Source organism: Mirounga angustirostris, unplaced genomic scaffold, assembly GCF_029215605.1.
Source record: "Mirounga angustirostris isolate CCGP_5_RB_7025 unplaced genomic scaffold, mMirAng1.0.hap1 SCAF_3, whole genome shotgun sequence".
In the NCBI taxonomy this organism is placed as follows: domain Eukaryota; kingdom Metazoa; phylum Chordata; class Mammalia; order Carnivora; family Phocidae; genus Mirounga; species Mirounga angustirostris.
Genome location: NW_026991711.1, coordinates 107,269,755 through 107,283,930, shown reverse-complemented (window position 1 = coordinate 107,283,930; position 14,176 = coordinate 107,269,755). Strand labels below are relative to the sequence as shown.

Sequence of the window (14,176 nt, the reverse complement as noted above, 5' to 3'; positions counted from 1 at the left end):
CTTGGAGGCTCCCAAGGGCAAGATATTGTGCTGTTTCATAGAACCAAATGCACATAACAAATATTAATTGGTTTCCCTTGAATGAGGGAGAAAATGTGGAGAATACCATAGGCTTTAGAGGTTGGCACAACCAACGTAGAGTGTTGATTCCACTGCTTACCAATTTTGTGATCTTGGAAATAACCTATTCAAGCATCTGTTTCTTAATATGCAAAAATGGGCATAAGAATACCTAATTATATTTTTAATGATTATATATTTATGTGTGTGCATATGAGAGAGAGAGAGAAAAAAGAAAAAAGAAAGAAAAGAAAAGAAAAAAGGGAGAATTTTCATCTAGATCCTAGTATAGACTGAATAATAATCCAATTTCTTCCCATAAAAATATTAACTGTCTACCTCAGATTTCTAATTCTGCTGATGGGAGAAGTCAATTGGTTTCTTTCTTTTTCTTTTTTTTTTAAAGAGAGAGAGAGAGAGAGCACGTGCACACTGGGGGTAGGGAGAGGCAGAGGAAGAGCGAGAAAGAATCCTTAAGCAGGCTCCATGCCCAGCGCAGAGCCCACTGTGTGGCTTGATCTCAGGACCCTGAGATCATGACCTGAGCTGAAATCAAGAATCAGTTGCTTAACTGACTGAACCACCCGGGCGCCGCACTCAACTGGTTTCTTTTCTTTTCTTTTTTTTTTTTTTTAAAGATTTTATTTATTTAGTTTAGAGACAGAGCACAAGAGGGAGAAGCAGACTCCCTGCTGAGCAGGGAGCCCGATGCGGGACTCGATCCTGGGACTCCAGGATCATGACCTGAGCCGAAGGCAGTTGCTTAACCAACTGAGCCACCCAGGCGCCCCACTCAACTGGTTTCTTAAATGATACCTTCTGAACCAGAAGGGCCCTGCTGCCATTATTATTATTATTATTATTATTATTATTATGAATAATAATATTATTAAATCTTCAAGATCCTCACAAATAAGAATAACCCAAGTTGCTCTGTACTCCTAAAGCCATAGTATGTGATGCAACATTTGTTGGATTCCTGGTGATTAATTAATTTATGAGCCTACTCCATCACTAAAACATTTAAGTTTGGGGAATTTCTTAAAAATAAAGAATTTCCTTTGACAAAACTTGCTAATGTGGGTAAAAAAAAAAAAATACATGTCCTCTTTCCCCTTGATGAGCCAAACTGAGGAAACCAAGGTCTATAGAATGTCAAAAAGTTGGTGATGCATGAAGTTAACAGAATGGAGGTACTGAAACTGAGCTATTTTGTGATAGAACCAATGACTAAAGATATAATTTGTCTGATTTTTAATCTTATCACACTGAATTCGAAGAGAAAGAATAATTACACATGGTCTTGAAATCAGTTATTAAAAAAATCCTTTAGGATACAAATTTAATATCCATTTTATGATTAAATTCTGCCATTATATTCCCAGAGCCTCTGGATAAAGTCCCATCTCTATGGTTTACTACAGCTTCCTGTGCTCTGCCTCTTCCCTGTCTTTCCACCTCTTTCCTGTTGCTCATGCCCATTTTATACTACATTCCAGCCATGCTGAAATACTTGTGATTCTCAAATAAACTGCGTTGTTTTACCGTTTTGTGACCTTGCCCTCCTAAGCAGAGTTTATCACTCCCATCTACTATACTTTACATTTCAATTTATTTATTGAACCAACATTTACTAAGTACCTTCTGTGTCTCAGTTATAGCAGAAGGTTCTCAGGAAATACAATGCTAAGAACATGACCTCTCCTTAGAGGGTTGGAGATCTTATAAAGGAGACCTGCAGATAAATAAATGTTCAGAGATGATATGGTGGATGCAGTAGAAGGGGATATTGCATACAGTGGAGGGCATGGAAAATACCAAATGGGTAAGAGGATTTGAAACAAGATTCAGAGAGGTGATCATGAATGAGCTGAGTCTTAAATGAAGGCTAGACTGCAGAGAGAGCTGTGGAGTAAAAACTAGGGTTATGAAACTCCCCGGTGTGTTAGGAAAAATTATTGTGAGGAACTACAAACATAATGGCATAGCGGTGAACAGTTAATAGGGTATGTCTAGAGTCTAAGATCAGAGTCAGGATTCAGAATTTGGGTGCCTGTCCCTGTGTATATACTCAAAATTAACAATTTCCTCATCTTTAAAAGGTAGATAATCATTTTTCCACAGTGTCCTAAAAATTGAGAGCATTTAAGATTTAAGCACTTAGCTTGAGCACATTATAAGAGCACAAAAACATTATATTGTTTTGATTTTCTCTCGCTCTCCCTCTGCCCCTTCTGCTCTCTCTCTCTCTACAATAAATAAAATCTTAAAAAAAGAGAGAAAATATTAAAAAAGAGAAACAAATGGAATCAGATTTTATTAGCTCTGAAGCATATATAACTTACAAAACTGAAAAAAAGCAAATTACAGATACAAAAGTAAGTGAATAAGTAAATATTTAGAATGAGAAATTAAACTATTTTATAGTGATAGCTACTACAAACATCACAAAATTTTAGAAAAATAATGTAATTTTACTTTTACTAATCAATTAATTAAAATTTATTAATTAATTTTTATTTGAGGTTAACACAAATCTGTAGTGCTTTTCCCTCTGTAGGTCTATAGCCCGTTCCAAGGTCTTACTAGAGACCAAAAAGTGACAGGGCCCCTGGAGTGTATGCTTCATTAATTTTACAGCAGATCTGCTTTTCATATGGATATACAAGATGGAGACATTTAATAGAAGGGTGGAGAACATTTGGGGGTTATGTTTTGAGTACTTGGATGGATGCTGCTTCCTCTGATGTAGCATTTAGAATATGATAATAATGCCTTTTTAAGTTTACCTCTAAATTCCTGGAGGCTAAAGACTGTATCCTACCTGGTACAGCATTTGAATGAATGACTATTATAAAGTATGTGGCTTTAACTGAAATGTACATACACATTTCCATTTTAAAGAAGTATGGCTTATGTTTTGTGGCAGTATTATATAAACTAAAAAATTAGGTTAACTTTACTTAATGTAAAAACTCTTTGCTACGATGTACACCACGGGCTATAATTATAGTGAAACTATTTTACTTTTTTATTTTATTTTTTTTATTTTGTTATGTTAATCACCACACATTACATCATTAGTTTTTGATGTAGTGTTCCATGATTCATTGTTTGTGTATAACACCCAGTGCTCCATTCGGTACGTGCCCTCTTTAATACCAATCACCATCACCAGGCTAACACATGCCCCCCCCCCCGGAACCCTCAGTTTGTTTCTCAGAGTCCATAGTATCTCATGGTTCGTCTCCCCCTCCAGTTTCCCCCCCTTCATTTTTCCCTTCCTGCTATCTTCTTCTTCTTCTTCTTTTTTTTTAAACATACAATGTATTATTTGTTTCAGAGGTACAGGTCTGTGATTCAACAGTCTTACACAATTCACAGCACTCACCATAGCACATATCCTCCCCAATATCTATCACCCAGCCACCCCATCCCTCCCACCCATCACCACTTCAGCAACCCTCTTTGTTTCCTGAGATTAAGAATTCCTCATATCAGTGAGATCATATGATACATGTCTTTCTCTGATTGACTTATTTCGCTCAGCATAATACCCTCCAGTTCCATCCACGTCATTGCAAATGGCAAGATTTCATTCCTTTTGATAGCTGCATAATATTCCATTGTATATATATACCACTTCTTTATCTATTTATCTGTCGATGGACATCTTGGCTCTTTCCATAGTTTGGCTATTGTGGACATTGCTGCTATAAACATGGGGGTGCACGTACGCCTTCGGATTCCTACATTTGTATCTTTGGGGTAAATACCCAGTAGTGCAATTGCTGAGTGGTAGGGCAGCTCTATTTTCAACTTTTTGAGGAACCTCCATACTGTTTTCCAGAGTGGCCGCACCAGCTTGCATTCTCACCAACACTGTAGGAGGGTTCCCCTTTCTCCGCATCCCTGCCAACATCTGTCGTTTCCTGACTAGTTAATTTTAGCCATTCTGACTGGTGTTAGGTGGTATCTCATTGAGGTTTTGATTTGGATTTCCCTGATGCCGAGCGATGTTGAGCACTTTTTCATGTGTCTGTTGGCCATTTGGAGGTCTTCTTTGGAAAAATGTCTGCTCATGTCTTCTGCCCATTTCTTGACTGGATCTTTTGTTCTTTGGGTGTTGAGTTAGTAAGTTCTTTATAGATTTTGGATACTAGCCCTTTATCTGATATGTCATTTGCAAATATCTTCTCCCATTCTTTCAGTGTCTTTTGGTTTTGTTGACTGTTTCTTTTGCTGTGCAAAAGCTTTTTACCTTGATGAAGTGCCAATAGTTCATTTTTGCCCTTGCTTCCCTTGCCTTTGGCGATGTTTCTAGGAAGAAGTTGCTGCAGCTGAGGTCGAAGAGGTTGCTGCCTGTGTTCTCCTTTAGGATTTTGATGGACTCCTGTCTCACATTGAGGTCTTTCAACCATTTGGAGTCTATTTTTGTGTGTGGTGTAAGGAAATGGTCCACTTTCATTCTTCTGCATGTGGCTGTCCAATTTTCCCAACACCATTTGTTGAAGAGACTTTTTTCCATTGGACATTCTTTCCTGCTTTGTCGAAGATTAGTTGACATAGAGTTGAAGGTCCATTTCTGGGCTCTCTATTCTGTTCCATTGATCTATGTATCTGTTTTTGTGCCAGTACCATACTGTCTTGATGATGACAGCTTTGTAATAGAGTTTGAATTCCGGAATTGTGATGCCATCAGCTTTGCTTTTCTTTGTCAATATTCCTCTGGCTATTTGGAGTCTTTTCTGGTTCTATGCAAATTTTAGGATTATTTGTTCCATTTCTTTGAAAAAAGTGGATGGTATTTTGATAAGGATTGCATTAAATGTGTAGATTGCTCTAGGTAGCATTGACATCTTCACAATATTTGTTCTTCTAATCCATGAGCATGGAACATTTTTCCATTTCTTTGTGTCTTCCTCCATTTCTTTCATGAGTATTTTATAGCTCTTTGGTTAGATTTATTCCTAGGTATAATATGGTTTTGGGTGCAATCGTAAATGGGATCGACTCCTTAATTTTTCTTTCTTCTGCCTTGTTGGTGTATAGGAATGCCACTGATTTCTGTGCATTGATTTTCTATCCTGCCACTTTATTGAATTCCTGTATAAGTTCTAGCAGTTTTGGGGTGGAGTCTTTTGGGTTTTCCACATAAAGTATCATATCATCTGCAAAGAGTGAGAGTTTGACTTCTTTGCCAATTTGGATGCCTTTTATTTCTTTTTGTTGTCTGATTGTTGTGGCTAGGACTTCTAATACTATGTTGAATAGTAGTGGTGATAGTGGACATCCCTGCCGTGTTCCTGACCTTAGGGGGGAAGATCTGTTTCTCCCCATTGAGAATGATATTCACTGTGGGTTTTTCATAGATGGCTTTTATGATATTGAGGTTGTACCCTCTAATCCTATACTCTGAAGACTTTTGATCAAGGAAGGATGCTGTCCTTTTCAAATGCTTTTTCTGCATCTATTGAGAGGATCATATGGTTCTTGTTCTTTCTTTTATTAATGTATTGTATCACATTGATTGATTTGCGGATGTTGAACCAACCTTGCAGCCCAGGGATAAATCCCACTTGGTCGTGGTGAATAATCCTTTTAATGTACTCTTGGGTCCTATTGGCTAGTATTGAGAATTTTTGCATCCATGTTCATCAAGGATATTGGTCTGTAATTCTCCTTTTTGATGGGGTCTTTGTCTGGTTTTGGGATCAAGGTAATGGTGGCCTCATAAAATTAGTTTGGAAGTTTTCCTTCCATTTCTATTTTTTGGAACAGTTTCAGAAGAATGGGTATTAATTCTTCTTTAAATGTTTGGTAGAATTCCCCTGGGAAGCCATCTGGCCCTGGGCTTTTGTTTGTTGGGAGATTTTTTTTTTTTTAAAGATTTATTTATTTATTTGAGAGAGTGAGAATGAGAGAGAGTACATGAGAGGGGGGAAGGTCAGAGGGAGAAGCAGGCTCCTCGCTGAGCAGGGAGCCCAATGTGGGACTCGATCCTGGGACTCCAGGATCATGACCTGAGCCGAAGGCAGTTGCTTAACCAACTGAGCCACCCAGGCGCCCTGTTGGGAAATTTTTGATGACTGCTTCAATTTCCTTGGTGGTTATAGGTCTGTTCAGGTTTTCTATTTCTTCCTGGTTCAGTTTTGGTAGTTGATACATCTCTAGGAATGCATCCATTTCTTCCAGATTATCCAATTTGCTGGCATATCGTTGCTCAAAATATGTTCTTATAATTGATGGAATTCCTTTGGTGTTGGTTGTGATCCCTCCTCTTTCATTCATGATTTTATTTATTTGGGTCATTTCTCTTTTCTTTTTGATAAGTCTTGCCAGGGATTTATCAATCTGGTTAATTCTTTTAAAGAACCAGCTCCTAGTTTCGTTGATCTGTTCTACTGTTCTTTTGGTTTCTATTTCATTGATTTCTGCTCTGATCTTTCTTATTTCTCTTCTCCTGCTGGGTTTATGCTTTATTTGCTGTTCTTTCTCCAGCTCCTTTAGGTGTAGGGTTAGGTTGTGTATTGGAGACCTTTCTTGTTTCTTGAGAAAGTCTTGTATTGTTATATACTTGCTTCTTAGGGCTGCCTTTGCTGCATCCCAAAGACTTTGAACAGTGTGTTTTCATTTTCATTGGTTTCCATGTATTTTTAAAATTCTTCTTTAATTTCCTGGTTGACCCATTCATTCTTTAGTAGGATGCTCTTTAGCCTCCATGTATTTGAGTTCTTTCCAACTTTCCTCTTGTGATTGAGTTCTATTTTCAAAGCACTGTGTTCTGAAAATAGGCAGGGAATGATCCCAATCTTTTGGTACCAGTTGAGACCTGATTTGTGTCCTAGGATGTGATCTATTATGGAGAATGTTCCATGGGCACTAGAGAAGAATTTGTACTCCGTTGCTTTGGGATGGAATGTTCTGAATATGTCTGTGAAGTCCATTTGGTCCAGTGTGTCATTTAAAGTCTTTATTTCCTTGTGGATCTTTTGCTTAGACGATCTGTCCATTTCAGTGAGGGGGGTGTTAAAGTCCCCCACTATTATTGTATTGTTGTCGATGTGTTTCTTTGCTTTTGTTATTAATTGGCTTATATAATTGGCTGCTCCCATGTTAGGGGCATAGATATTTACAATTGTTGGATCTTCTTGTTGGATAGACCGTTTAAGTATGATACAGTGTCCTTTCTCATCTCTTATTATAGTCTTTGGTTTAAAATCTAATTTGTCTGATATAAGGATTGCCACCCCAGCTTTCTTTTGGTGTCCATTAGCATGGGAAATGGTTTTTCACCCCTCACTTTCAATCTGGGGGTGTCTTTGGGTCTAAAATGAGTCTCTTGCAGATAGCATATCAATGGGATGGGTCTTGTTTTTTTATCCAATCTGATACCTTGTGTCTTTTGATTGGGGCATTTAGCCCATTTACATTCAGGGTAACTATTGAAAGACATGAATTTAGTGCCATTGTATTGCCTCTAAGGTTCCTGTCACTGTATTCTGTGTTCCTTTCTGGTCTATGTTGCTTTTAGGCTCTCTCTTTGCTTAGAGGACCCCTTTTAATATTTCTTGTAGGGCTGGTTTTGTGTTTGCAAATTCCTTTAGTTTTTGTTTGTCCTGGAAGCTTTTTATCTCTCCTTCTATTTTCAGTGACAGTCTAGCTGGATATAGTACTCTTGTCTGCATATTTTTCTCATTTAGTGCTCTGAATATATCATGCCAGTCCTTTCAGGCCTGCCAGGTCTCTGTGAATAGGTCTGTTGCCAATCTAATGCTTCTACCATTGTAGGTTACAGATCTCTTCTCCCGAGCTGCTTTCAGTATCTTCTTTTTGTCTCTAAGACTCATAAGTTTTACTATTAGATGTCAGGGGGTTGACCTATTTTTATTGATTTTGAGGGGCGTTCTCTGTGCCTCCTGGATTTTGATGCCTGTTTCCTTCCCAAATTATGGAAGTTCCCTGCTATAATGTGCTCCAATATACCTTCTGCCCGTCTCTCTCTTTCTTCTTCTTCCGTATTCCAATTATTCTAATATTGTTTTGTCTTATGGTATCACTTATCTCTCCAATTCTACCCTTGTGATCCAGTAGTTGTTTCTCTCTCTTTTTCTCAGCTTCTTTATTTTCCGTCATTTGGTCTTCTATATCACTCTCTCTTCTGCCTCATTTATCCTAGCAGTTAGAGCCTCCATTTTGGATTGCACCTTATTAATAGCCTTTTTGATTTCAACTTGGTTAGATTTTAGTTCTTTTATTTTTCCAGAAAGGGTTTCTCTAATATCGTCCATGCTTTTTTCAAGCCCAGCTAGTAACTTTAAAATTGTCATTCTGAACTCTAGTTCCGACATCTTACTAATGTCCATATTGATTAGGTCCCTGGCATTCGGTACTGCCTCTTGTTCTTTTTTTTTGAGGTGATTTTTTTCTGTCTTGTCATTTTGTCCACAGGAGAATAGATGAATGAGAGAACAAAATGCTAACAGGGTAACAACATCCCTAGAAAAATATACACTAAACAAATCAGAAGAGACCTGAAACTGAGGGACAAGAAAGGGAAAGAAACAAAAAAGAAATAGAAAAAGAAAAAGATTAAAAAAAACAAAACTAACAAACAAACAAACAAACAAAAAAACAGAGCCTGATGAAATATGATCAGGCTCGTGCATAGATCAGTGCCACACACTAGATTTGGGGTGTATTTTGGTCTGTTGGAAGAAAGTGCCTCCCAAAATTTAAAGAAAGAAAAGCTTATATATGTACAAAAATAAGGGTAAATACAATGAAGGGATGGAATATGACTGTAAAGATGAAAATTATAGAAGATTTTATAAAAGGAATTGATAAGAAGTTGGTAGAAAAAGGAAAGAAGAGGATTTAAAAAAAAAAAAAGGGAGAGAATGTGGTTAGGCAGGAGACTAGAACAAAGCCATACAGTAGAGATTTAGGATATCTAAATCTAAATTTTGGTCAGTTAGAGGAAACTGTACCCCAAAATTTTAAAAAGAGAACAACTTATATTTATATACCAAAAATAAGGTTAACTACTATGAAGGGATAGAATGTGACTCTTCCAGAAAATGGTCGCTTTTCTGTTCAGAGAGTTGCTGCTATTCTTTTCTTCAATCTCCTGTTGAGTTTGTAGGTGTTCAGAATGGGTTGATCCCTATCTAGCTGAATTCCTGGGACCAGATGAAATTTAGGTCTCCTACTCCTCCACCATCTTGTTCCTCCCTGACGACATTACATTTTAATCTAACACAGGCCTTTGCCTCTCTTGGTGCTAGACCAGACCTTATAACCCAGTTCAGGCCAGGGTTCTAAGAGCAGAAGTGATACAAAGTCTATTTTACTTTTTCTTTACAGAAGTTTTTTTATTTGTTTTAGAGAAAAGCCTCTGAAAATTTTAAAACAATAATTTTAGCCATATAAAGTTATGGTTAGAAAACAGCTGACCACTTTGAGTTAAAAAAAATCAGCTTTCATTTCAAAAAATATAAAAATACATATGTTATTACACTGCAAAATAATTGATAACAAAATCAAATTCATTTTTTGGCATCATAATTTAATTAGATTGTGAGTTAATTATAATCTCTATTTTCTTATTTAATTGTCTTGGTAGTATATTAACTCTAAGTTTTACTTTAGATCAAGTCCTAATATTTTTTTTAGGTAAAGAAACAGACTGTCACGCTATTGTAATAAATTTATTACATCCAGTCAATGCATTTGATGCATCAAGGGTGACAACATCTACCCACAAAATATTTTACTTAAATTTTAAGAAAACTACACCAAAAAGAAGTTAATTCTATGGTGATAATTAAAGCATATAGCCAAATATGTTCTTGTAAGCTTTGAAGAGAGTATAAAGGATGTAGGTTGGAGAATAATTTGGTATTTTAATCAACATCTTTCTAAAGTAAATTCAGGTGACTAAATAACAATTCTGATTATAAACTTTTATCAAATCCATTAATATCATCTTAGCTGTACTTGTATATCACTGAGGACTTCCATTAAAGGTAAAGAATGATTCTGGCAACGACCTTACTTTTGTATGTGTATGTGTGTTAAAGTGCACATATATGAGACAGAGAACAGGAGAGTCACAACTTTATATGACTGTGAACAAGTCAGAACCTTCCATGCTTGTCACTTCAGAGTTCCAAAAATCAAGTGGCACACCAAATATTACTTTGACCATGATAAGTAATTTGGTTTTTCAAGCATCTACTCTGTGTAGGATACTGTTTTGTGATGTTCAAGAGGATAAAATAATGTCTGAAATTTCAACAAGCTCTCTAACATCCACTTATCCAATTTGTTTTATCCAAGATAAAATTAAATACCTGGGAATTATATCATTTAAAGGATGTCATATTTATTCTCGTTTTTTACATCCATTTCTTCTAAAACCTGAGACACAATCACTATAATATCCTTGAGGTGAACAAATCTTCCTTGTTTGAGAATGAATTTCCTTTCTGAAATGGCCAAAAAGAACCCAATTTGGATGCCATGCTGGTGAATAATGTGCCTGATCAAACTAGCTGATACAATTTTTGGTCAGAAACAAGATATCACTCTAAAGAAATGAATTTATTTTTGTGACTGGGAAGGTAGGTAAGGCAAATTTAAAATAGTTTTGAATAATATAAGCTCATGAAAAAATATGCACCCCAGTCAGTGATTAGAAAAGAACATCAGGATTTTGGGTATGGAAGCTAATGATTTAGAGGTTTCTGTTACAGTCTGTCCTTTTCCCTCACAATCCTGACTCATTTCATTCTTATATAATATGCCCTTTATATTATAAATACCCAAAGCATGGAAACAATACTGACTTCATTTTCTGCGAAGTATTTACCCTATATTGTCTTGAGACCCAAATAACCTGATTTAATTCCAATTAGCAATTAAATAATTGAATTCTAATTATATCAAATGAGCTCTAGATACTAAAAAATTGCACAATGGATGTATAATTTATCCACACCAATTAGGATGATGTGATTATATTACTAACTTCATACAATCCTCTTCTAGAAAGAAGGTTAAACTAGAAAATACTGAACAGTAATTCAGATGATATTTGATAGAGAATTAGGAACCTAAATTAAATGTTAAAAAAGAAAAGGATATAGCTTAGTGTTCAAATAAAGCCCTTTAAAGTTCAAAACTTTTAATTACTCAGAGACAGAAATTTAATTCAGTAAATAGAAATAGCAATTTATCCTCAGATGCTGTGCTAGTGTGTTATAATACTTGGTGTGGTGGATTAAAAATGAAATGTGACTGGCATTCTACCTGATAATTGGAACTATTTCTTGTCTTTTGTTATACCTTGCCAAGCAATCACTGGAGTACATTTAAAAAATTAAGAAGTTCAAGAATTTTTTAAAGAGTCCAAGCCCTCATAAACACACAAGACCAAAGACCTGCCCAGAATTTTTTCTTTTCTTTTTTCTGTTTATATTTATTACCACTGAATTATTTTAAATGGATTGATTGTATATTAGCTTCATTTACCTCAAGCCTCACATATTTTAATAATTTGGCTACTCAGAGAAACTCAGAGCATATGACTACAATTAATGAGGCATACATAAAAGTTGCATTTTTTTTTGGTGATATAGAAATCTTCACATTTATTTTCATTTCTCATTTATTATTGTTTTAATGACACTGATTTGGAACAATGTAAGATTCTGTATAGATGAAACAAAATATTTGTATAAGAAATATAAGAAAAAATATTGAATCACTTTTATTCTACTTGGTACTTTGTTTAGAAAATATTAAGTATTAAACTGATAAGAACAGAGACTACACTTGATCTTAGCCAAAAGGTCGAGAAGCAATTAGAAAATATCAAGTATCCATTTGTAATTAAATATTATCTGATTGTTAAATCTCCCATTCACTGAAAACAGGTTAATAGAGCAACTCTGGCCTCTTGGATACTGTTGGTAGAACCAGTCTTTTTTTTAAGATTTTATTTATTTGTCAGAGAGAGAGACAGAGAGCATAACCGGGGGGAGTGGCAGGCAGAGGAAGAAGCAGGCTCCCCGCTGAGAAAGGAGCCTGATGTGGGACTCCATTGCAGGACCCTGGGATCATGACCTGAGCCGAAGACAGATGGTTAACCGAGTGATCCACAAAGGTGTCCCATAACGAAAGTCTTTTAATAGGAGTTTGGCAACTCTGTAATATATATTATTATTGATACAAATGAATTGTTATAAAAATTGCCACTGACAATTTTAAGGCTCAGTTTTTACTGAGATATTTATAAAGCACGACTCATTTGTGCTAATTGGGAAGTGCACACACATGCATATATGTATGCACGTGCACACACACAGAGTTCCCAAATTTCATTTTTAAAATTCCACTTTTTAAAATTTTTCATTTTATTTTATTTTTTATTTAAATTCAAGTCAGTTAACATATGCTGTATTATTAGTTTCAGGGTAGAGTTGAGTGATTTATTCCTTTGCATATAAAAAAATTTCATTTTGAAGATAACCATCACCAACATTGGGTCATATCAATTCACGGTACACTGATGAGCTGGAGAAGGGCATGCCTCTGCCTTAATCACCCCAGTCTCCCGCTGTTTTTCTTTCCTACAGTGGGAGCTAGTAGGTAGGTAAGCTTGCCCAACATACCTGCCAACTTTTTGTCACTTTTCTTCATTCTTCTTTTTTTAAAGATTTTATTTATTTATTTGAGAGAGAGAGAGCATAAGCAAGGGGAGAGGCAGAGGGAGAAAGGGAGAAACAGACTCTCTGCTGAGCCGGGAGCCTGAGGCGGGACTTGATCTAGGGACTTAATCTAGGGACCCCAGGATCATGACCTGAACCGAAGGCAGTCGCTTAACCAACTGAGCCACCCGGATGTCCACTTTTCTTCATTCTAGGTGATCTCATTCTGCCCTAGTTGTCATTTGTTTATCATTTATAGCTCTCACTTTAAATATATATTCCTGTCACTGCCTCTCCTCCTAAACTTTTCAGTTTCTTTTATTTTTAACTTTAAACTAAGTGGTTCCATACCAAAACATTTTCAGAAAATTCCCCTTTTATTAAATGAAGAAAACTGAAACTGAATTGTTTGAATTGCCTAAACTTAAAATGACACGCTTCAGGGACAGAATTGTTGTATTTCTTCTAAATGTTTTGCAGAATCTAGGGCATTCCAGGTGCTGCGTTTCCACGTAAAGGATTCCTTTCTTTACTCATAAAAAGAACAAGCAAGTATTTATGAAGCTAATGCTGAAAGGCAGAATAAATCCTTAAATCCTCCTCAACTTAAGACTGTTGAGAAAATAGCTTACAGAGGACTTACAGTCTTGTTTTTGAAACACAGCTCAATTCTCCCCAATGTATTGCTTTATTCATAATGTGAAATTTTAGTATCAAAATGTCAAATAAAGAGGAGAATATGATTTCTACAAAAGTGAACATACGAGAGGGGATACAAGTACCAGGAGAGGAATTCTGTTTTTTAACAAACTGATTAAGCGTGGTACATATTTAAAAGCACAACTATGTATACACATACCCACCCCTACAAAACAGTTCAAAAGTAACTGTGGCCTATTCAGAATTGGAGATATCTATGTTGGTATCAAATAGATCTCCGATCTGACTTCTATGTTTGCCCTTATACATTTTTCTCTTTTCTATTTATTTTTTTATTAAAAAAAGTATTGTAAAGAACTTTCCTGTAGTCATTATACAACTTCAATAACTATCAATAATTTGCCATTCTTGTTTCATCTAGGCTACTACTACTTTTTCCTGGAGTATTTAAAAAAAATTCAGATTTCATTTGGATTTGTTTATAAACATTTAAGTCTCTATATGTTTTAATGATGAGTAGATCTCTAGGAAAGGTGAAAATAGGCAGGACTAGGCATATATGAAGTGGATGTGAGAATCATGTAATCAATCATTATGATAACGTTTTTTATTAGGGTTATTGACATACTAAAGACTTAGGGAGTAAAGTAATATTCAACCTGTAAAATGACTCAGTTTTATCGAAATCAGATCCAAAAGGTCAGGCTGGAGCCTGCAGGCCCACTGTGATCTTACTTAGCTCG

General features: G+C 35.9%; 1 pseudogene; it reads right to left on the bottom strand.

Moving 5' to 3' along the window:
• Window positions 1–11,817: 11,817 nt before the first annotated feature.
• On the bottom strand, window positions 11,818–11,928 carry LOC123840126 (U2 spliceosomal RNA; annotated as a pseudogene).
• Between the last annotated feature and the right edge of the window lie 2,248 nt (window positions 11,929–14,176).